The following is a 23583-nucleotide window of genomic DNA, read 5'->3' as shown; positions in this document are numbered from 1 at the left end:
ATCTGATAAAACTCTGGCCTACCCCAGTTCAAAGAGGTCTCCCTCCTTATGTTGCAGAATGCCTTCTAAGCACTTTTTTGCATTAGCTGTGCAAACATTATTTCTCAATAATAGGCAACTTTTGTGACAACCAATTTTGCTTTGAAATTTGTTGATCAGTTTATTTCAGTCTCTTTATGACCCCCACTTAGGCTTGCTTGGCAAAGATCCTGAATTGGTTTGACATTCTTTCTCCAACTCATTTTAGAGATGAAAAAATTAATAACAAATAGGATTAAATTATTTGCTCAGGTCCTACAACTAAGTGTCTGAGGCCAGATTTGAACTCAGAAATGAGTCTTCCTGACTTTCCAGGTCCAGCACTCTATCCACTACACTGCCTAGTTACCCCTTGTTATTTGTTGAAGATGTCTCACATTTGTCATTTTAAGTCTTCATTATTCTCTGAGTGATTCTTCAGACAATATCTATACATTTGGTAAATCACAGGTATACAATCCCAACCAAAGAAATTTAATATTGGACCAAAGGGGCCTTCAGTTCAAAAAAGAAACTTAGGTTCATTAAGGAAAATGTAAATTTTGAGATACTTAGGTTGTCTATCTACATGCATTCCATAATTCAGATAATAAGCATATACCTAGTTTTTACTTTGTGGACTGTTTGGCCAAATTAACTTTAATGTGGCTCATAAAGGGGACTCCACAATGTTCTAGGGCATTAATACAACCAACACATTATCATTTGACAGTGGAAGCATTTCTACAGGAAATTTCAATTTCACCCCTACACTAGATCTCTTCCATCACAATGGCAAACATCCTTTATATCTCTGTGTCTTCAACAGGTTGAAAGGGTGATCTCTGTTCTTATATATTTCAAGGAATAATTAATGATTTCTGGTTTGAAGAAAAAAAAATCCTATATATAGGACACATCATTAGAAAAGGTAGCATTTTGTTCTACCAATGTCCTGTCTGAATTAACAAAAGCACTGTGATTTCTATTCTCTCCATATTCTACCATGGAGAGGAAGAGAAAGAAGAAAAGGTATGTTAAAAATGTCTGAAATGCTCTCCATTCCCCTCAATCTTGAGAACCAATTATCCATCCTATCATATCTAGTATACATCCTTTCTATTCATATTTCATTCCCTTTAGTGTCATTTTTCCTCCCACCATAAGCATACCTCTGATTATAATTGAGACGATATAGCAGTTTCACTTTCTTTGATGATTAAATTTTATTATAAAATTTTCTCAATGCAATAAAACCATCAATATTCTCACTAAAAGGAAACTAAAAATCATTTTAAAAAGTTTTAGACAAATAGAAAGCAGGACCACAAGCTTGCCTCAGAGATTCAAATGAGAAAATGGGTAATGTCAGTGGTATGATTGGTGGCAACGAGAAATACTTCATGAGTTCACCTCATCATCAATGCTTGTGAGCAAAAGCAAAAATGACGAATCAGAATGGGGAAAGGGGGAGATGAGAGAGAAACCAACTTTAGCAATTTAGTGAATCATACCTATACCTAAATAAATGTTATAACCTATAAAACAAGCAAATGCCTAGCCTATGAAGATAACGAGATCTCATGAAGTATGGGTATCCTGTTATGGATACTAAAGATGAAGAGTAAATCTGACAAGATTCTTCAATCTAAGCCTGTTAACTATGGAGTGACTTCATTGTGAAGGTACATAAATCAAAGAATGGTGAAATAGGTAGGAAAATATAATGAAATTAATAAAAGATAAAGGTTGAAATAGCTGAAAATGTGTTGATGACAAAATATTTTCTTCAGCTGAAGAGGTAAAGAATAACAGACATGGCAAGGACCAACCCTGATAATAAAATAGTAATCAGAATGAACAGTTTAACATAGGAATGATTTCCACATTTGTACCTGTGTATACTTAAGACAGACTAATAGCTAACTTTGCTAGGAAATCTACTAGAATGAAAAAGGGCAATTAAACAGCTTCAACCAATCCCTTCCACCAAAAAAGGAGAAAATGCATTGAAAACCCCTGGATTTAGGGTCAGCAAAGCCTGGATTTGAATGCTACATTGAATATACTACCCCTGTTCCTCTTGGGCAAGTTACTGAGCCTCAGTTTCCTCATTTGTAAAATGATGGCATTATTACTATATATGAACTTTACTACAGATGCTTTTCCTGCTCTAAATCTACTACACTATGAATATCAGAATTTTGCAAAGCTCAGCAGATGTAAGAAGTTAAAAGAATATAAATATCAGTTCAGTCATATGAAATATGATCTTCTTGCCAGCAAGAGAGACAAGGCAGGCAATGGCAATAACCTTATTTAGAGTATGAACAAAAACAATAGAAATAAAAAAGTATTATTAAAATAAAAAAAAAAAAAGTTAAAGCAGTAGAGAAGAAAATGATTTTCTAAAAGCTTTGAGTTTTAAGTCAGAAAATGTATAGAGAAATCCAGGTAGAATAAAGAATAGCTGTGAAATGAAAAAACCTGTAGTATGTATATGCATGTGTGTATGTATGTGTATGTGTCTGCCTCTATGTGTGAATTGAAAACCAATTAACTTCCCCATTAAGAATGTAGATGCACTGCCATTTGGTACATATAAGTAGTAATACTATTAAGATTATGACAGCTCCTTTAAACATTATATAGTTTTCTTGTTTATTACTATTATAAATTTTAATTTTTGTTTTGACTCCAAAAATGCAAATTCTACCTTTTGAATTTACAAAATGCAAACTAAATTTTTCTTTCTCATCTCTCATTTTCATTCTCTATGCAACTTTATTTTTTATGTGTGGCTCCTGTTTACAACAAATTGCTGGATTTTTGTTTGGTTAATCAGTCTGTTGCTCACTTTTAATGAACTATTTAGGAGTTAATTTTTAGGACTGTGTTCTCTGCCATCTATAGAAAGACTATTTTTAAAATAATCTCTTTTTTTGGGGGGAGGGTATTATTTTGGGGTTTTTTTTGGCAAGACAATTGGGTTTAAGTGACTTGCCCAAGGTCATATAGCTAGTCAACTGTCAAGTGTCTAGGGTAATATCTGAACTCAGGTCCTCCTGACTTCAGGGCCAGTACTCTTATCTATTGCACCATCTAGCTGCCCTAAATACCCTTAAAAGTCAGTAATTTTTCTCTGTGATTAGTTGCAAAAAATGTATTTTGATTCTAATCTTCTTATATATATTTTTACCCTCTTCTCCTGAATTCATTCACCTACTCTTCCCCAAGTTGATTTTACTTTATTATTTTTTATGTTTTTATCTATTTTGTTCTCTTTCTCTTTTTATCTCCCCACTCAGTTTGTTGTTTGAGTCTCATTTTACCTCTGGCTTTTAGTAAATTCAGTTTAACTGCAACCTATAAAAGAAGTTTATTCTTGCTTTGCCCTCATTTTGTTTTCTGATTTAGGGCTTAACCATTACTCATTTGTTCTGTTTATATTCTCTGTGAACTTTACTAGAGTTAATTCTGAAGAAAACGGTTTCAACTCCATTTTCTATTCATTTATAAGTTCTTTTGCACATCTTACCTTATCCTCTCTTTCTCTCTGAGAAGAAAAAGGGGACCATGACTGTGGAAAAGTACATTACTTTCATATATGTATTTGATGTACTGGTTAATTTCCATGATCTTTTATTATTTATTGTAAGGGATAGCTCTTTGGGTAGCGGAGGGGCATATTGGGATTCATCAGAACCATCAGAAGAAAAGCCAATTAAGAGAAATAGAAAAGAACTGTTAAGTATCTTATGATCTTTCTCCTCTCACCCCAATCACTCATAAGAGTAACAATTACATATGGATGAAACTCATTATAAAATGTGACATATGGAAAATTAAAAATGGCATTCAAAAAAACAAAATATGGAAGAATGGTTAGATTGCTTCAAATATAAACAGAAGACACAGGTGCTAGAGACAACATGTTTTTTTAAACGTATTCCTGACATCAATTTTTAAAATATTAGAGAAATAGGAAAATTTCCAGAAAATGAAAAAAATTCATAGATCATTATCTTAAAAAGATAATGAGAAGGAATCATTAATTACTTATTTGTAGTCCTATTTTCAATAAGCTTATGGATAATTAAAGATGTTTTATGAATACATTATACATGTTAACAGCACAAAATGATGGCATTATTACTATATATGAACTTTACTACAGATGCTTTTCCTGCTCTAAATCTACTACACTATGAATATCAGTGTAATAATAAATGCTCCCCCCCATTTATATAGAGAAAAAACGTAAGTAGACTTTCACATATATCTTTCTATAGCAGGCCCTTATTTTTTCTTAAAGTTATCAGAACTGTACAGAGAATGGAATATCCCTATTTAAAAGCATTTAACTCAAATAAAGAAAAATTATAAGTCTGACACAACATTTCCCATGGATGTATTTACTGACATATATATCAGTAAACTTTACTGACAAAATTACAGAGGTTAATTTTGACAAACAATCTTGTAATTATTAATACCAAAGGATAAAACTGAAAAATGTTCCATATTTGTCAAGGTTAGGTAGAATATCCAAGGGCAGAATCCAAATGGAAACTATGTCTGAACACAAAGAGGGCCTCCAAAAAAGAAATTCACTATTTCTCAAAAGAGATGAATCTATCAATTCATAAGGAAAATAACAAGCCAACAAAGGAGACATATTGCCCAGGTTATAGGTTTTTAAGTGGATGGACATTCCATTGTATATTCTGAACAGTCAAAGGACTAATTTGTCCAATGTCTTTAAATTATCTAAAGCTGCTCCTTAAAACAAAACCCTACCCTTTGCTTTATTTATTTATCGGGAGGGAAGATAAAGGGGGGTAGGAGAGAGAGGAGGCACAAAGCATTTGAGGTTTAAGTGATTTGACTAGGGTCACACAGCCAGATATATGTGAAGTGTCTAAGGCCAGAGATTTGAATTCAGGTTCTCCTGACTTCAGAGATGGTGCTCCCATTCAGCTGACACTCCTTTACCCCAAAACAAAAACAAACAAACAAACAAACAAACCAAAAAAAAAAAAAAAAAAAAAAAAAAACAACCACCCCACTAATATTTGCTGCTGTGAATGACTAAAAATTTAAAAAGGTAGGGTGAATTTTTTTTGTTTGTTTGTTTGTTTGTCTGGTTTTTTAAAAGATAACTTCAAGTCCAATATCCACTAATTCTGTGTGTTCACTGGGATATAGAGTAACTTACATATGCCTCAATTTTACATTTGGAAAACAGGAATAATTACTTTATTTACCTCACACAGCTGCTGGGTAGAAAGGATTTTGTAAACCTTAAAATGATATATAAATGTCAACATGCCAACTGTGAGTATTCATTATCATTACTACCAAAATCTCTGGAAAAAAAAAATACAAACAAGCTTTAGGGGCTGAAATAGCAACAGAAAAGCTACACAATGAGTATAAGTAGGCTGCAGCCAATTACCAACAATGACTTGTAAGAAACAAGTAACAAGATATTATGTAGGAAACAAACAATAACAAAGAAGGGAGCTGGTGGTTAAGAGTGAGGAAAAAGTGATAGACAGATGGAAGACTCCAATGGTTCCCACAAAATGCTAAACATTTTAGTATTTAGAAGAATATTAATTGCCAAACAAATTCAGGAGATTATTAGGAGAAGGGGCACACAGTACAATAGAAAGAGCAAGATATTTGGAGAAAAAGGACTTGGGTTTGATTCTTGACATTGTAACAAAATAAATTTTGATGTGAACTTTTTTTTTGATGTGAACAAAATAAATTTTGATGTGAACTATGTGAACTTGAGTAAACAAAAGTAAATAATGTTTTAGGAATTTTTGAATAGTCTATAAATGTGATTTTGCAAAGATAAAAATAATGTAAAAATAAAAATATAAATAAATGAATAAATAAATAAGTAGTGTGAAAATAAATATTAAGACACTTTTTTTCCACAGATGGATATTTTCAGGATGGACATTTAGTTATTATTCTTACAACTACAATTAGGTCCTGAATAATGCAAATAATTAATTTTGTAACATGGTCAAATTATGTGAATTTACACTATAGGAAGCTACAATTATATTTAATATAAGAGCAAATGATAAAAAAAATTCTAAATCAGGTTTATTATAAATTAAGGATATGTACAAAAAAGAATTTTAAATGGCTGAATATTAAAGATAAATTTGTAGTAATGTAAAAATAACATTAATAATGTTGTTTAAGATTTTTAGCAGCATACATGGAACCTTTTGTTTAAATCTTGACAAATCTGCAAAATGTAGTTGAGTTGATCTGCCATGTGCGTTATCTAAATCAAAAATACTTTAAATGTGATATTGTTATCTTTGCAACAATTATCAACAGCTGGACTACAATAATTTAAAAACCAGTCTTCAAAAACCATTCCAGTCATCTCTTTGACCACCAAAGAACTTGTTATAACAAGTGTAAAATTTCAAGATCATTTAGTTTTAATTAAAAAATTAACATAATACAACTAGGTTTAGTCTAGGTTAATCTTTTTTTTCTTTCTTAGTAGTTCCATAAGAAATTTTTTTTCCAGAATAAAGTTATTCCATTAACATTTAAAAATGTGTTGATTACTATATCTACTTTTGATTATTTTCAAAACATCAAGATATTTAGTGGAGTCATCTTAATTTGTAATGGTCATCTCTCCAGTAATTTTAAAACAATCAAAACCAATCAGTAAGTTTCTTCACTACTCAATTTTCATTTTGAGAAACGTATATTTAGTATAGATTTTAAAATTAAATATAAAGGTCCATGTTTTCTGCCTTTTAAAATATTTTCTTTTCTAAATTTAGATATCTAGTAAGTATAAGCCAACCTTTTTTATATATGTCAAGATAAAATTACAAGACAAGGAAAAAACAAAATTATTCAGAAATCCATAATATCATTTACATGAGCAGATACTCCATGTAGACCATAACCTTAGCAGAGTAAGCAGTTATGGTTTAAAAAAAAAAAAAAAAAAACTCTTTTCTGGAATGAGAAAAGATGATATCACAGTGTAAGGATAACTGCAAACAAGGTGATAAATTAATGTTATTTGAAAAATAATATCTTCAATTATCTAACAAAATAATAGAAGACACACAAAAAAAGTCTAAAACTATTTTAATCACTTGTATCTCCCAATTTGATTTAAGACAACTCCTGGATTAGTCTCCAAATCCTAAAGATTGTTTTCACAAAAATGCTAATAGTACCACATAATGGAGTCCGTATTGCCCCAGACATAAATTAAGCTGTGTTGCTCTCTCCAATAGTAGCAGGAGCAGTACCAACATGTTTTGCCCATATACACACACACACACACACACACACACACACACACACACACACACACACACACACACACACACCAGCTGTCAGTAGGAATTAGAAAGGAGAATGACTTTGAATGAATATATTTCCAGTGACAGCCTGAATTCCTGCTCTGAGTGCCCTAGAGATGAAGGTACAGAGAAAAAAAAAAAAAAAACACACACACACAGAGATATAGAAGACAGAATGTACTCTCCCTGAAAAATTCAAGTATTTCCTAATATTATAAATAGCTGTTAAGTACAAGAAGATTCCCAGAACCCATCATAACCATCTCGAGTATATTTTGTCCTACAAAGTCCCAAGGCAGAAAATGGGGAAGGGAAATCTTACAAATTTGCAACAGGTCAAGGGATCTGTTGATGTGAACAGAGTAAATCTATTGGCTCTTCCTCAGCAATAGAAAATTTTTTATCTATTTAAAATCTCTCAGTGTTTCAGGCAACTAAGACTAAGTAACAGAATATTCACACTGGTAAAGAGAGTTTCTTCATTTACCTGGAGTTTACTACACCAAGAAAACAATTATCTGGAAATATATGCATAAACAATTTAGTACACAACTGCATTTGCCAATTTATTAGAGCAAAGATCTAAAATGGTAAAAAAATAAAATAAAATAAACATAAGAGGAGAAAATGGTATGCAATTGATATAGATCAATTCTCACCTATTCATAAAAGTATTGAATAATGGAAAAGAGGCAATGTATAACAAATGGATAATGGAAAGGAGACCAATTATAACAAAATCTGGACACTTAAAACAATACAAAGCAACTGCCACAACAAAGAAACCAAGAGGTCAAAATTGCACTTTAGCCCAATTAGCAAATATATGAATTATTTGCCAAAGCGAGGGGAGATGGCAATCAAAAGAGAATATAGTTCAGAATATAACAGTAGATAAAATAAACATGTAGAATCTTATGAATAAGAATGCATCATCCAAAAAGCAAAGGAATGCAGAAGCATAACCAATTTTTTAAAAAGCCCAAAATGCTGAAGTAACCAATGTAATTCCCAGAACATGTAAAAGTAAAAAAATTAAAGCTGGATAACAATTATTTTCACCCTCTAAAATAGTAACATTGTAGTTTAGATGTATTTACAGAGGAAGGCAAAATGTTACTACTAAAGAAAACAAAGATGAGGAAAAACACTTGAATTAGATAGCTCAAGTGCACACAGAGAAGATACAATTATTAAGATGGGAAAAGGAAGATGCTAGGGTGTGGTTGAAAAACCTCAGTTTTCATACCATATTCCTCCAAAATATGTCAAGTCCATTAACAACTATGACCTTTTTTTCTTACCTATTTCCACATATATACAAAACACTGACACTCATATAAAGGACATCCTCCATTAGCATGCTAGCAAGAGGAAAAGGCAGTTTTGTGCAAATTAATGTTATTAGTGATAAAAAGCCTTTGATTCAAAAAACAAAAGACCCCTCAAAGACTCAAGGCATCTCCTATCCATACTTCAAAGATACCTTGAAAAATACAAAAGCTGATAAAACAATTTTCTGAGGATCCTTTATTCGATACTCTTCCTTCACAGAGCTGCTAGGTAACATTGTTGACCACATTTCTTCTTTTCTCTGGGTTCTATGGACAGTTCCTGGCTTGCCTTTTATCTGTCTAAACACTACTTGATGGTTCATCATCCTCTAAATTATCTGACTATCCCATGTGGCTCTGTGGTTCACATCCCTGATGCCCAAGAGACATCCTAAATTCAATATATCCAAAAACTGAACATATTATCTTTTCTTCCAAAAGCATCTCTCACAAACTTATTTCTTTCAAAGGCACCACTACCACTCCATCCACTCATATTCCCATGGTATAGTAACTTTGGCATTGTCTTCAATGCCTTACTTTTCCTCACCCCATACTTTCAATCAGTTGACAAAACTTGTCATTTCTATCTCCACAGTGTCTCCCACATCAATCACTTTTTTCTATTCATAAAGCTACTACCTTAGTATATGTTAAAGTCCAAACATCAACCAATATATGTTCCTGTATACATGTGTACATTCATACTGAATAAATGTAAAGATAATGCAAAGTAATTAAATACATGGCACTTTGAGTATTGGCAGTGAAGGGGAACAGGAAACACATTGAAGGAAAAAAAGAATCCTTTTCTAAAGTAATAATGAGGAGTAAGTGCATTCCAAGCATGAAAGATGGCCAGTACAAAGACATGTAGAAGGGAGACAGAGTATTGTGATTGTTTAACAGAGAAAAGGCTGATTTGACTGGATCACAAAGAGTAGGTGGGAAGAATATCCAATGAAGCTGAAAGGATTTAGTTGAGGAAATTTTTTTAAAGACTTTACAATCTGAATGTAAGTTATTTCTAATTCTAGTGATAACAGGGAGACCTTGGAGTTAATTTAGTAAGAAAAATACTATCGTGTTATCATATCGTATATACCATAGAGATTCATCCAGAAGATAACACAAATGAGTGTGTTGAGGAATCAATTCTTGAGGAATTTGAAGGAGGGAAATATACCAAAGATGTGGGAAAATTTCAGAGCATAAAATGACTCAAAAAAGGTAACATAAAAATCAAGTACAACTGATCCACATTCCTAATTTTCTCATCTTTATAAAAGCACTAATGAAATTAATCTACACACAGGTCAAATTATGTTTGAGGAAAATGAGTGACTTTTAGCAGTGATATTATTTAACACACCATATCTTTTCAGTCACACACAATTTACTGAAAAATCCAAGTAATACCAGAACCTAATACTACCTTTTTTTTTAAAAAAAGTGTTTAAGTCAAAATACATCCTTAAATCATTTCTCCTAAACAGTATCTCCCATATGTGTAGATTGCATAAGGCTTGGTTATAGAGATAATTATAACTATAGAGATAACTCTGGTTGAAAATCAATTGATGCTTACTATCGAGCAAGAAATAAAATAAGGATATGTATGCTCGCCTTGTATAACACTCCTCTATTAACATCAAGCCGGGTATATGTATGTTGGCAAACTTTGCCACCATCATGAAGGACATCCAGCACATAGTCCAAACAGAAGAAGGATTCCTTAGAGATGGTGGTCTTGCAGATGCTCCTGTTTGTGGATGATAGTACGTTGACTGCATCAAGCCCTGGAACACTGCAGAGCCCCCTAAAAGAAATCCATAATCACTCAAAAGAGTTTGGCCTAATAATCAGGAAAAAACAAGTCGATGAAAACTATCTGCTCTATAGACTATGATGCACTTAACTGCATAGACAACCTGTAAAACTCACTAGATAGTGCACATAAGACACCATGCACTAGGTCCAAGATAAAAGAAGAAAAAGAAGAAAGTAGGATGCATTTTTGATGATCTGAAGGCTTACCCAAAATACAGTATATTTTGATAACATCAAGCATCTCTGAGGGAAACTATACTCCTATAAATCATAGAAAACCACAAACTTAAAAGTATTCATCACAAATCAAAAGTATTCATCACTCAAAGGTCAATGGAGATAGACGGTATGTATAGAAAATTAGTAGCATGTCACCAATTATAATACATTGATCAAAGTTGCCCTTCCTTATTTCTCAAAGCTCAGGTGGTATAGGCGTCTCTTCCACCCTTATTATCTACATGAATACTACTGCATATATGAGGGTGTTCATTTCTGTTGTACACTCTGGCCTCTCAATTCTAATAATCTACATCATTCTACCACAGGTAACTGCAGCATCACAAAAAGAATACTGCTTTTCAAATTACAAGGCCTGGTTCAGATCTAAGCTACGATACTTACCTGGATCCCAGTTTCCATATCAGTATTCTACAGCTTCTTATTTTTCAGATAGTTGTACTAAATGATCTCTAAAACCCCTTCTAATTCTGGGTCTATGATCTTATCTCAAAATGTTAATCTTTTTTAACATTTTACAAATCTTTAATCTTTTCATGATCCTCCATGCTTTCTGTTGGTTTTGTTGTTGTTTTTAATACAAACAGTAGCTTATGATTGGATATCTAAAAGTTTGTCTCTTAGTTTCCTAGAGTATGATTACCCTGGCTCTAGAGATCTAAATTAACAAAGTGGTCAAATACTTATCCCTTCCAACTTTATTTTCCCTTTTCTAGTCTGAACCTCATTCTTCTTGAGACAGAAAGCACCACATTAGGAGATCAAAGGATCTGAAATTTATTTATTTATTTATGTTGAGGCAATTAGGGCTAAGTGACTTGCCCAGGATAACATAATCAAGAAATGTTAAGTGTCTGAGACCAGATTTGAACTCAGATCCTCCTGAATTCAGGACTAGTACTCTATCCACTGTGCCACCTAACTGCCTCCAGGATCATAAATTTCTGTAAGGGATCTTCAAGATTATCTACTAATCTCTGAGATTAAGTGATTATAAACTAGAGTAAGTGATATAGCTAGAGTAATATAGCTAGAAGTATCTGAAGAAGGATTTGAACCTAGCTCTTCCTAATTCAAAACCTGCAATTCTGGCCATTAATTATATCATGCTAGTTCATGATTGTTTTCGTTAATTTCCCTAACAAGTTTTTATAAATAACCAAAATAAAACCAAACTATTTATCAAGAGACACCATGGCATCCTAGAAGGAAAAGAAACTAGATGTCAAAACACCAAAGTACAAATCCTGACTCAAGCACTAAGGAGTTATATGACCTTAGTTGGCAATGTGATAAGCTTGCTGAGTCTTGATATTCTGTCAAAGTGGGACTATAAATATTTCCTTAAAACATATTCTCATCTTGATGGAATACTATTATGCTATCAGAAATGACAATTAGGAGAGTTTCAGAAAAACCCTAATCAGACTTATAGTAACTGATGTAAAGTGAAGGTAGCAGAACCAGAACACTTTACATAATAACAACAACTTTGTACAATGATGGAACCATGAATGAACTTAGGTCTTTTTTGCAAAGGAAATTCCCAGGGATTATTATCCACCTCTAAAGAAAGAAGTGATAGGAGTCTGAATGTAGATGGAAGCATACTTTTAAAACTCCATCTTTCTTGCTTGTGTTTTCTTTTGTAACATGGCTAATCTGGAAATGTTTCACATGACTATACATATATAATCTATATCAAATTACTTGTATTCTCAGATAGGGATAAGAGAAGAAGAGACTTTCAAATTCAAAAATTTTTATTACATTTAATTGTAGAAAAATATTAAAATTTTCACTTAAAAAGACATGCACAAATCTCAGAGTTATTAGGAAAAGCAAGTGAAATAATCATCATTATTATTTTAATCAATAGGTATAAAAATGAAAATAATTTTCTAGGGAATATAATGTTGAGAGTTTATTAGTTTTAGTTCCCATCAGTTATTGACTTTCCAATTGTCTTACTGTAAAATTATTTGACTATCAACTAATTTTGCAGTTTTGCCAGTAGAGGGAGCAAATTACCAAAAAATGATTCACAAAATTATTTCAGATTCTCAGGCATAAGAATTTATGAAAATCACAACACTAACAACCTCAAAAATTTCTATTTTGATTACTATTTACTAAGCCGCATTTTACAGAAATGGCCTAAAACTATAGAAGTTTAAGCAATTAAGAAACAAACATATTTCTGTTATTTCAAATTTGAATTTTTTTATTGCAGATTTACAGTAATATATAAGCATCGATGTTTGGTCATCATAGAGAAACAATTAACCAGAGATTCTTATGGTATCAATGAACTTGTTTTAATACTTTGATAACCATTTCAATTAAATTAGTTTTCTTTGTAATTCTATGTATTAAAGGGATAAACAGGCTTTACCTGATTGCCAAAGGAATAAATGCACCCCCCGCCCCAAAAAGGGAGTAAGAACCCCTTGACATCTACTGCTATCCTCCAACAAAATGCATTTTAATTTTTTGTCTTTGAATCTTAACATCTCGCATGTTTTTGTCTAGTACACAGAAAGCACATAACAAATGCTCACTGATTAGTGTTTTTAGTTAACTTACTGAAATGATGTTTTGTTGTTGTTTTGGTGGGGTGGGAGTTGAGGTTTTCCCTCCACTTTTTCATTATTCGACCACCCAGAATGAATTCACTTACATGGGAGTCCCAGTACATATTCAAAAATGATTATAAGTGACTCAAAAACAAAATACATAAATTACAATTTTTAAAATCTGCATTACAAATATGATAGCCCCACGAACATTAAATATTTTGATGTGTCAGAATCTTTACTCTTTTAAGTTACACAGTGGCTGCTGACCAGCACTGAGAAAAGTGCTTTTTCTATTTTAAAGTGCTAATAAACCATGGAAAGCCAACAATAAAAGATTTTCTAATGCCTTTCAATTAACTTTTCTTCAAGATCAGTTTTATACAACAGGTATAATACAATTCTAAAAATGCTAGTGTTTCTAAAAATGTATCCACAAAAACTTTGATGCTATAAACATCTAAATCATATTTAAATGACTACTGTTAACTACCCATCAAAGCTAACAATCTTTATGAAGAACTACAAAAATCAAACAAAAAATATTTAATCAGTTTTTCTGTAACCTGGATTAAGGCCCATTAAGGAATATAAAGTTAAGATCTACAGGTATCTCAAAGCCTTTTGAGACTTAAAATCTCTTTCACCTATCAAAAGTCTTGCTTTCCTCTCTACACATAGAACTGGGGCAGTAAAAGGGAGAACAACCTTATGATGCAAATAGACTATGGTAATACCTGGCTTCCCTTTATGTTGAAGGAAAAGTTGTCAGTTATGGATGAAATTGACAACCACAACTATGAATTATAGTTTACACAGTAGAAATATATTACTAAAAAAAAAATAAAAAAAGCAACCAAAAACCAGTGGCTATGTTTCACAATTTTTACCATAAAAGATTCTTATAGAAAGGAAAAGAGAAAGGGTTTAAAAAAAAAAAAAAAAAAAAAAATACAGAAAAGATCTAGGAAAGGTGTAGTGTTGTGAATCTTATAGTCTGTATCTTAGTAATCTTAAGAAAATCGCTTGACTTACATTGAGGTACAAATGACTTACCCATAGGACTAGTGAGTATTAATGTATGATCTAGATCCAGGTCTTTTTTTAGAAGATTTGAACTCTTTAATGTGCTGTTTTATGGTTTGTGGTTGTTGTGGGGGAGGTGAAAAGGGGATGGGGGGTAGGAGAGAGAAGAAGGGAAGAAGCAGAATGAGGGGGTGAGAGGAACAGTGAACACTGGATTATGTAATGTTACTAGGAAAACAGAAATGCAGATGCAAAAAGAAAAAAGCATCAATAAAACAAAAATCTATAAAAGAAATTAAGTTCAAAAGAGGATAAAAACAGATCACTGTATTACTACCTTGTTAAATTTAACATTTTAAACTACAATTTCTCAAGTTCACAATTTCTCACTTTTGAATATTGGAATGTTTGTATTTATTGATCAACAAGCATGTATCAGGAACTTTGCTGGGCATGGGGACAAAAGTGAAAAGAGTGAAACCATCTGCTCCAGGTTAATTTTTAAGTTCATAATTTTAAAAATCTTAATAACAAATTATTGAGACTAGATACTATTAAAGTTACACAAAAGAAAGTACATTGTTGAGCCTCAAACAAAGCCTTAATTCAAGAATTGGAAATATATACTAACAAAGGAATCAGTGAAGATGGAAAAAAAAAAAAAAAATTAGCCAAATGCCCAAATAGAAATAAAAATGAAATGAAATTTGTTAATTTTTATTACTTTTGAACATCATGTAAAATAATGATAGAACAGGTCTAAGAATGGTACAATCATGAATAACATCTACATTTCCAAAATTGCAATACAAAACTTTTCCACTGGACTATGATATTCATAAAGTGAAAGGGAGTGTGTATATGAATGAGTGTCTATGTTCATAAATCCTAGCTTAGCCAAGGAGAGACAGAATCACCAGCATGATTTCATATAGATCAAAGATAGGCAAACTACAGCCCTTGGCCTTTTTTGCTATGGTACCCCAAGCTACTAATGGTTTTCACTTTTTTTCTCCCCCTGAGGCGGGGGTTAAGTGACTTGCCCAGGGTCACACAGCTAGGAAGTGTTAAGTGTCTGAGACTAGATTTGAACTCGGGTCCTCCTGAATTCAGGGCTGGTACTCTATCCACTGCGCCACCTAGCTGCCCGGTTTTCACATTTTTAAAAGCAATAAAATTTTATTTTAAGATGTAAAAAAGCATTCTTAAGTGTAGTTATAAAAAAGAAAATGCAGTTTGCTGACCCTTGGTCTATGTGATGATTTCATCAAACATTTGCACAAATTCAGAACTGCTTAAGTATATTTGATACTTTTATTTGATGACACTTAGTTGACTGCACCTAACAGAATCGAGAAAGAGCTATCAATCTGTCAATCCTTTCCGTGTCCGGGCCGGGTGAGGTTTGACAATAACTACAACTGGATATCTTTTTAAGGTTTCTTGGTCATTTTAAGTCCTACTTTATGAACATTCAAAGCAAACTTTTCTTTCTGGCCCACACTAGAAAATAAGTGGATATAAAAATCCAAGTTAACCAAACTATTGACATACTGTTGGATGAGTAGTCCATTTTACATAGATCTTACACAGGTACCACAAACAGATTTCATGATGTACGATGAACAAAACAAGTCATGAGTAAGTTGGATCACATTTAAAAACTGTACTTTCAATCACTCTAAAATGCTATTTATGATGAAAGTCCTTATTTTTTTAAAATGCAAATAATCTCTCAGTAATGATTACATTTCTGTGAATCATTAGTATGCTATCATACATAGCAGGTATGAAAAACATTTTTTTTTACCATTGAATAAAATCAGGGAACATTAAGACCACAGTGGCATAAAAAATTCTAATGAGCAATGGGAAGACACATGCTGAACCTAATTAGGCTATAGCATATTAACAATAATATGACAGAAAAGATGATTGAGGACATGCATGAATGGAAAAGCAGTTGAGAAAAGAAAATCCATGTACTAGTATCATTGTATTCTTTCCTGTAACGCATCCTAGACATCATCCTTTTTAAGTATGAATAAAAAAAAAAAGTTTCTCAACTCAAAAAAAACCTGGTGTCATATGCAGCATCCCACATCCATTATCATCCATTTTTACAAAGGGGAAGGCTGTCATATGCTATCTGTTCTTTTGAAGCTAATAGTGTTCATTATAACTTTATAGCATTTTATAATACAATCAAAACTTATTGCTGCAAAATTCACAAATTATTTAAAGAATCAGAAAAAGATAGAGCGCACGATGTAAATTCTTAATGAAAGAGAATCACAAAGGATAAGTCAATATGAATAGATGGGAATCTATAACAACTAAATCCCACTCTACTTGGATCATATAACAAGTGAAATACCAAAATATTTAATTCAAAAATAAACTTGGATATTTTTATTCAATAAGATTGCAATTAGAATAAGGATATTCAAATACTGAATTTTACTCAATAAGAATATCATCTATTTTAGGAAGGGGGAGTTTATTGGAACTTTAAAAAAGATATATGCCAACAACAGATCACATGTGGTCCCTAATTTATACATACTCAAACTAAAATGTATTAACTTGTTTCCTATAGAGAGAGGTAAGGAAAGAAATTAAGGGAGAATCACAGATTTCAAGCTCAAATCTTTCATTTTAAGTCGAGGAAACGGAGACCTAAAGAGGTAAATTAACTTGCCAAGATCACATAGGTAGTAAATGGCAGCCCAAATTTGAGTGCAGATCTTCGGCTCCAAATTTTGCTTTCCAACACAGGAAAGAAGTCTTTGTAACCTTATTGTTCACTGTTACTAGCAAGAAAAACCCTCAAAAAATCTGAAAAGAATTGAATATCAAAAGCAGAAGAAAAGATGTGAGACTGGTTCATTCCATGGTAGATTACGGAAGAAAAAGTTATTGGTGAGAATAGGTAGTGACAACAGATATGAGAGAAGATGGCTCCATGCCAAGGCATCAGGCTCTGCACTAGGATTAGAAATACACAAAATAGGCAATAAATCAACATAACAACAGAGGAAACAACAAGTAAATAAATAGGGCCATTAAGAGGGAAAGGCCTTCTGCAGAAGCTAATGAGCCAAGTCTAGAAAGAAGCCAGGGAGAAAGGAAAAGTTTGGAAAGGAGAGCATTCCAGTCATTGAGGATAGCCAGGAGGAAAGAGTGAATAAAGGACATGAAAATTAATAAGCAAAGGACAGCAAATAGGCCAGTATGATACTCTGGAGGGGGGAACCCTTAACTGAAATGTGTAGAAAAGCTCATTAAAATTCTTAATGACACAGTATGAAATCTATCTTATTTCAAAACCAAATCAATCATGCTTTTCCCAAAATAACCCCCAATGAAAACATGTTATGGTAGAAGGTAATCTCTGCTGCTAATTTTGTTATCTTGCACAGAAGCCTTAATCGTTCTGAACTTAATTTTCTACATAAAGTAGTGAATGTCCTCTCTATCTTATATTGCTTGATATTGTGTATGTTATGTTTTTATTAAACTGAAAGCTGTCTGAGAGTAGCAACTGCTTCTTCGGTTTGTCTCATCAACATTTTTCTATCACCTAACATAGGCCTATGTTACTATAAGTTCTTGAAAAATACATATAGGCTAAATGATTAATGGATTAATAATAATGGATAAACTCTTAAGATCCCTTCTACCAACTAAAAAAAAGATAAATAAAAATGCAAAATATGGCTATATAACAGAAAATGTTTTATTACCACAAATTTAGATTAAGCTTGTTGGTACAACAATCAAACCAAATTATCCAAGAGGCAAAAGTTCCTTTGACTGGAAAGTTAGAATTAGCATTGAAAAAGACATTATATTTCATGTAGTCTAATCATTAATAAGTATTTATTAAGTGTTTTTTGTGCCAGATATTATGACAAGCAAATGTTTTTCCCATAAAGTTTTTTGTTGTGCTTTCATTTTTTCTTTGACTCTTATCCTTGGATTTGGTCTCATAATAATCCCTTAAATTACTGACTTTAAAAACAAACAACCCCCTCCCCCAAATCCAACAGTTCTTTAGTTTGGAAATGTTCCCCCAATTTAGAAAGAGAGAAACCAAAAAAACCACAATTCAAAAGAGTCTTAATTGTTCTCTTTAAATACCAACGTTTAATTTCTCATTGAAATAATTTGAAATTGTGCCACTGAAATTTTGTTTAGGGGAAGAGTTTTAGGGAGGTAGGATGATGTAATAGAGTGAGAGAAAAGTTAGGGCAGCATATAGCACAGTGTTAAGAATCCAGAGGCCTTTGGTTCAAATCCTCTGACACTAACTGCCTTGAGTGGCCTCAGTGAAATCATTTAACCTTTTCAGGTCACAATTTCCTTATCTGTAACTAAAGAAGAACTGCCTCTGCAGTCCCTTTTAGCTCTAAATCCATGACATTGAATTTAAATCTGGCTCTAAATGTTATCAGTTTTGAACAATTCATTTATCTTTAGTTTCCTCAGGTGTAACATGGATCAACTACTCCAGCTTGGGTTGCCCATCTCCACTTTGTTGTAGGAAATAATTTTTAAGGTGCAAAAAGATAAATTAAATGTTAAATTTCATGAATTTAGGGAGTTCTCAGTGACAAGAAAGAGAGAATGCTACTAAGACAGGTAAACAATTTCCTGGCAACTTATGAAGAGTTGCCTAGATCACATGTCAAATCCCCAGTCCCCCCAGACTGGTTAAAAGGTAAAATTTGAAGAAATATTTAACAACAACAAATCCAACACAAAATAGCTAACATTGATTTGTGGTGTCCTATGAGTCTAACACCACAGGCTATAATACTAAGCAAGTACGTGACTTGCTTCCAGCTCACTCAGCCAATATTTTTAAGGCAGGATTTGGCCAACAATTTTCTCATCTTCAAGGTCAAACTGTATTTCTACTATACCACTTCTCTTCACCTACTGCCCCACTGCCTCTTTTAGTCTTAAAAAATTAAAAAAAAACAAAAAAAACCAGCTCTTTCCAGAGACAGAGTCCAAAGGATTACTTTTTGCAATCTTTCTTATAGGGGATATAAGAGTGGGTTCAAAGTAGCCATAAATAGTTATGACAAATTATCAATAAAAACATTTCTTTTAAAGCTACCATCATTATATCTCACCAACAAAACTATCTTTATTGGAAAAGCAGCCTTCCTAAGAAATTTCTCTACAAACTCAAGGAAGATACTGTCAGCAAAGCCAAATAAAAGATTCATTAAGATGCTCTGCTTCTAACAATAGCTGATTTACTAGTTGAAATCTTCCACTCCTACAACATTTTACTTCCATTCCATTTGATCTTGCTTAAAGTATCTTACTACTGCAATCAATTTTCTATATAGCTGTCAAAGTGATTTTCCCTGCGATAACACCCTGGTCTGACTATATTCCTCAATTGGTTCCACTGAATTCTTATTGCCTTAAAGAAACAAATATAAAATCCTCTGTCTGGTATTTAAAGTTCTTCACAAATATGAACCTTCCTAAGTCTCTTAGTCTTCTCATACCTCTCTTTAGCCAAACTGACATATCTGCAATCATCACAAAAGATGTACTTCTTGTCTCCCATTCCTATAATATACTCTTCCCTCTTTTCAAAGCCCTTATTTTCTTGCAGACAATCCTCATTTACTACCTTCTGAATAATTCTAAAATTATAGCTGACCTCAATTACTCATTCCATTTTCCCAAACTACTCTTTCCTTCTTCACCATCAAACAATTAAGCTTTCTGCCTCTATTTCTTCATCACCAATTAACTCCTAAATCTCTTGCAATCTGCTTTCTATCTTTACCATACTAAAGAAACTGCTCTCTATTAATTCCTGGATTGTTAATAAAACATAATGACCCCTCCAATTCTCATCTAGATCAATAGCAGATTAACAGCAGCATCTGAAACTATTGATCTTTCCTTCCTTCTTGATATGTTCTCATTTCTTCATTTATTTATCCATTCATTCATTTATCAAGCATTTTTTAAGTGCCTACTATGGGTTAGGCAAGATGATGGGTACTAGGAATAAAATAACAAAAACAAAACCTTTACAGAAATACAAAGTAAAGGGAGTGGCTGGAAGTGAAGAAGTAGAAGAATGAATGAGACAAATAGAAACTCAAGAGGACTGGAATAAAACCCCTTTAGGAAAGGGCATATAGGTTGACAAATGAAAAAAAGCTATGGATCATACAAGTCAGAAACAAAGACATAGTGCATTTTAAGTGTAGGTAATAGAATAGCATAAAATAGAATTAGGTCATTTTGGCTGGAATGAAAGAGAATAATGTGTGCTAGGTGGAGCAAAAACCCCAGATTTGTTATTTTTGACTTGGAGATAAAAGGGAGCCAGTAAAGCTCCTAGAGCTGAAGAAGCATGATAAGATCTGTGCCTTGGGAATATTAATTTAGCAGTTAGATAAAAGATGGACTAAAGAAGGAAGAAACTAATTACTACTGAATTTAAAAACATTTTATTACAATTCTATGATTTGATCTTCACAATATTCTAACAGTTATACACTACAGGTATCATTCTCTTATTAAAGGCCCAGCAAATAAAGTTATTATGTCCAAGGTCACAAAGCCAATTTAGTGTCAGATATGGAGTTTGAACAGCAGGAAAACTCATTAAAAGACTACTGAAAGAGTCCAGTGAAAAAGTGATGGGAGGTTTGAACAAGGCTGGTAATCATCTGAGTAGAGAAGAGACATGAGAAATATTGTAGATGCAAAAACAGACAAGACTTGGCAACATGAAAGAAGATGGAAGATGAAGATAAAAGGATGGCTCTACAGCCAGAAATCTAGGTTTCTGGAAGGATGGGAAGAACCTCAAAACTTGGTTTCTGTGATACACACTCACAATCTTTCTGAACCTCCTTAGATATTATGTTTGGCCTTCCTACTCTTTCTGTAATTTCCTTTTCTGATGGTATTACCCTATAGCTTCAATTATCAAAGGTATCCAAAAGACTCAAATATTTATCTCCCTCCTGTTTCTTATTCACCTCAACAATAACATTATTAAAACGGAACTCATTTATCTATCTCCATTTCTTCTCTATTAAAGGTACAAACATCGTGCCACTTACATAGCTGTAATTATCTTCAACTACTACCTGGGAAATTATTCAGCTACTTAAATGCCAAATCCATTAATTCCTTCCAATCTAATAAATTTCTTAAAACCCTTGACCCCAGTATCATATCTATATTTGTATCTTAAATACTTAACATACTTGAAGCCCTTAAAAAAGTGTTAATTGAATTTGAATACAGGACATCTAACCAAAGAATAGCACTGTTTTCCAGATATAGATAAACATAAAATCTAATAATTTAAAAAGTAATATGTTTTGATAAGATATCTCTGGGAGATCAATTTTCTAATTAAAAAAATATTAAATTAAATTGAACAAGAGATAAATGTAATGCTGAATAAAGCTGAACAATGATTATATCACAAGGCAAGTTAATGTACTTTCTTTCAAATCAAGGTAAAGTCCATCACTAAGCTAAATAAATGCTAAATAAAAAAGAGGAGGCTGGAAGAGGAAGAGGGACAGAGAATGAGGGAAGAAGACCTATTATTTAATGAACAGTTAAGAGCAATTTGAGCTATCAATGTGTTGTGAATAATTGGTAGTTTTAAAGTGAATAAATATACTTGAGAAAATTGTTAAGTTAAGAAATTCTTACTCGCCTTTGCTAAATTATGAAAAAAAATCTTAGCAATTTTTGTTTATATAAATTGAGCAATAATTAACTCAAGTAAAACTAACTATCAGATTTATGATTAATTCTGCAGTTGTTTATCACAATTATCTTTTTCTCATGGAATCTTATTACAAGTTTTTTCCATCATCCAAAATGAAGCTTCTTCTTTAAAGACTAAAATATAATTTAAAAAACAAGGAACTTTTTTGGAACTAAGGAAGAAATGTAGTCAAAGAAACTCTGTAAAAAGAGGAAGAAATGATACATTTAGTTTTATAGATTCTCATCTCCCTAAGTGCTCTGTTTGTGTATGCATGGTAAACTTGAAATTTCTTTGAAAATTCTCACTTAAAACTTTGACTAAGGAATGCACTACAACTAAAAATTTACTGCTAGCAGATAAAAAGTACTTGGTACAACATATTATTTTATGGGAGCAATACCACTGCATATTAAGTATTTTGTCATGAGATTATCAATGATGTGGCACTCATTAAATAGTAAGAAAATTCATAAAACAATTTAAAATAATTATGAAATTAATGTTGCATGCTGAATTATACATTCACCAAATAAAAAGCAAGGTAGAATGAATATTTGATCAGAGACTTATTCAATAGTTATCTCCCATCACAAATGCTTCTATAATCCCATTCTATTTAGAATTACTCTCAGCATTAATGTTATGTATCTTCAGATTTCTTTATCCAACGTTTTACAACCATTCTTCAGTATTTTTTACATGTAATGTTCTTTGATTATGAAACAATGAGACTTCCCCAACCCCCAACACCTCACATTTATAATGTGCCATGTCTTTCCTGACAAAATTGTTACCTTCTAAAGCAAAGAAATACTATTTGCTGTTCCTCTTTTTTTATTGTTACTCTCATCATCCAAAACTTGACTGTGGAATAGGTATAGATTAATACTTTATCAGTTTAATTTACTTCACTAATTATGTCAAACTTTAATCCAGACAGTGCTATTTATTGATTTGGGGACTGTTGTGTTCAAAAAATCATTATATCTGTTTTCTCATCTAAATACTGTGAATACTGTTATGTTAAATAAATATAATTCATAAACTAATTATAAAGCACTTTGAAACTGTATTATAAATGTCACATATTATTAAAATTCCTGATTCCTAGAAAGTTTAAGAGATGAGTACATTAATGAAATTCTAGAAACAACTGAAAATTTATAAAAATCTGAAGGGATGTTCAATCTTTTTTAATATCCATAATAAATTTAATTTTTTAATGGTTCAATTAAATCAGTTTTTAAAAAATTTTCATTCAGCTTACTCTGTAACTGAATGTTTATTAAGTCACTCTAGAGAACTTATTAATCTTGTTTTTCTTTTGTTAAATTCTTAAACCAAATGGAAATCTTACACTAATAACAGAAATTCTACTTCAACGTGCAATATCTAACAATAGAGGT

At 32.2% G+C, this 23583-nt stretch overlaps 1 protein-coding gene across 1 annotated transcript in view; it reads right to left on the bottom strand.

The window, feature by feature from the left end:
• WAC (WW domain containing adaptor with coiled-coil) overlaps positions 1-23583 on the bottom strand; it is a 101998-nt gene that overhangs the window by 18346 nt on the left and 60069 nt on the right. The gene's annotated exons all lie outside the window — the stretch shown is intronic.

The sequence above is a fragment of the Sminthopsis crassicaudata genome, chromosome 5 (assembly GCF_048593235.1).
Source record: "Sminthopsis crassicaudata isolate SCR6 chromosome 5, ASM4859323v1, whole genome shotgun sequence".
Taxonomy (NCBI): Eukaryota; Metazoa; Chordata; class Mammalia; order Dasyuromorphia; family Dasyuridae; genus Sminthopsis; species Sminthopsis crassicaudata.
This window is presented reverse-complemented; position numbering and strand designations above follow the sequence as displayed.